Consider the following 2,947-nt stretch of genomic DNA (forward strand, 5'->3'; position numbering starts at 1 on the left):
GAAGGGCCCCGCATGATCCTCTGCCCTCACCCCGGCCAGCCCAGCATGGGATTGTACGGACGCAGTGATTGGATGTCTCTGATTTATGTCAAAGAAACCATCGGCGGCGTCGCCCCAAACATCCCGGTTCTGAACCCGAGACCACCGACCCAGCCACACATTGGAAGATCCGCCATCGGATTCCGTCCCGGCCAAGGGCCCCACAAGGGCCCCAGTCATGTGTTCTCATCTTTTACTGCTAATGTGCAAAACTAAAAACCGACATTCAGTCCTATAGATCAGAATCCATCAGAACCAATCAGAACCAATCAGGACCAGGAGCAGCTCAGCAAAGTGTCCCTGCAGGGGCTTCAGAGTGATGACAGTTCTATATGGGCCCCTCGGGGTTGTATATGGGACCCTCGGGGTTGTATATGGGACCCTCGGGTTGTATACGGGACCCTCCGGGTTGTATATGGGACCCTCGGGTTGTATATGGGACCCTCGGGTTGTATATGGGACCCTCGGGTTGTATATGGGCCCCTCGGGGTTGTATATGGGACCCTCCGGGTTGTATATGGGACCCTCGGGTTGTATATGGGACCCTCGGGTTGTATATGGGACCCTCCGGGTTGTATATGGGACCCTCCGGTTTTTTATTGTTATTCTCGTTTAATTTGTCCCATTAATGTTCAGATGAAGGAGCCCAAAACACGAGGAAGATGACACATGGGGTGAGATGAGGATGATGGGACTTCATAAAGACAATGGGGGGAATTTATCAAAACTGGGGCCGTTGTCCATGAAAACCAATCAGCTTCTCTCTTCACTTTGTTCAGTTAAGCTTTGAAAATGAAAGCGAGAAGCTGATTGGCCGGCTGCTCCAGATCTGATAAATTCCCCTCAATCAATTATTCCTATCAGTTATAGGAAATGGGAACAGATATAAAACAATACAGGACACATGGGGGAGGGGGGAGGAAGGGATCCTATCAGACGGGATTTGGGGTCATCGGCTCTTGTTTGGGGTCCCTGTGGTAGTCACAATGGTTACATTTATCTGCTGCTCCAGAATTGTTACATTGTATCTCTTCTTACTGAGATCGATGTCCTGTGATCCTCATCGCCCTCTGGTGGCCATACTCAGGTACTGCCCCCAATCACCTCTGGTGGCCATAGTCAGGTACTGCCCCCAATCACCTCTGGTGGCCATAGTCAGGTACTGCCCCCAATCACCTCTGGTGGCCACTGTCAGGTACTGCCCCCAATCACCTCTGGTGGCCACTGTCAGGTACTGCCCCCAATCACCTCTGGTGGCCACAGTCAGGTACTGCCCCCAATCACTGCTGTGCGTAGTATTGGAAGAAGATTTTTGCAGACGGTTCATTCACTCAGAGTGAATGTTCCGACACTTTCCACGGACGGATATCTGTGTAAATCGTTTTATAAACAGTCCCCCCAGTGTAAGAGGTGATCATCTCTGTGTAAATGTCTGTAACCATCATCATCACTACCATCATCACCACCACCAATTTCACCATCATCACCGCCACCCCCACCATCATCATCATCACCGCTATCATCATCACTACCAACCACTATCATCACCACCCCCACCATCATCATCACCACCAACACCACCATCATCATCACCACCATCATCATCATCACCACCACCAATTTCATCATCACCACCACCATCATCATCACCCTCACCACCACCCCCACCATCATCATCACCACCATCATCATCACCACCACCAATTTCATCATCATCATCACCACCACCAATTTCATCATCATCATCACCACCACCATCATCATCACTACCAACCACTGTCATCACCACCATCATCACCACCCCCACCATCATCATCACCACCACCCCCACCATCATCACCACCACCACCATCATCATCACCACCCCCACCATCATCATCACCACCACCATCATCATCATCACCCCCACCATCATCATCACCACCACCATCATCATCAACACCACCATCATCATCACTACCAACCACTGTCATCACCACCATCATCACCACCCCCACCATCATCACCCCCACCATCATCATCACCACCACCCCCACCATCATCATCACCCCCACCATCACCATCATCACCACTATCACCCCCACCATCATCAGCAGCAGCTCAGTCATGATGGATAGTGCATGAGGAGGAGCAGATAAACAAGCTGCATGGAGTATTGACCCGTGGCACACGATGCGATTGTATGTTCTGATCACCTACATGTGGGTTGTGTAGTTCCCGTTATGGGGAGTTGTTGGTTCGGTGGGACGATCAATTGATCACTGATAATGAATCAATAGCAGATGGTGGTGTGATTGATCTGGGGACTACCCCCCGCTTCCTTCATACCGAAGATCCACAATAGCCGTCAATGGCGTTATCTAGACATGCCGCAGCTGCTTGGTCACATGACCGGCGAGCCGCCCTTGACCCACCCAGGCCACCGTCCAGTCCAGGTGACTACGGAAACGTTTCTATATTCTCTGTGAATGATTCCTCCTGACCCCGGAATTGGGGGCGTTCAGGTGCAGTGCAGCATGTGAGCAGTCGGGGCAGCTGTGAACTTTGACCCCTGAATGAAGTAAAGGGGACCTGTCACAGCTGATCCCATCCAGTGTAGAAGGCGAGCACCAGGGCGCACTGCTGGTTCCAGGATGGGACGAGTCATTGTGGCGAGTCCTCCGGGAATGAAGTCAGGACACAGGATGGAGCCCGGGGAATGGAGAGGAGCCTGAGCCCCACCCAGATGATCCGTGTGCAGTGATCACTCCGACATGTTTCAGGTCCCGGTGACGTCCTCATACCAGACATAGGAATCATTGAGGGGAAGAAGACCTGGAGCAGGCAGAACCCGCAGCGGCTGTACATGGCGACCAATCAGCTTCCGGCTTTCAAAGCTGCAATCTGATTGGTCGCCATGTACAGCCGC

The sequence above is a fragment of the Nanorana parkeri genome, unplaced genomic scaffold (genome assembly GCF_000935625.1).
Source record: "Nanorana parkeri isolate BGI_ZX_2015 unplaced genomic scaffold, ASM93562v1 scaffold2766, whole genome shotgun sequence".
Lineage (NCBI taxonomy): Eukaryota > Metazoa > Chordata > Amphibia > Anura > Dicroglossidae > Nanorana > Nanorana parkeri.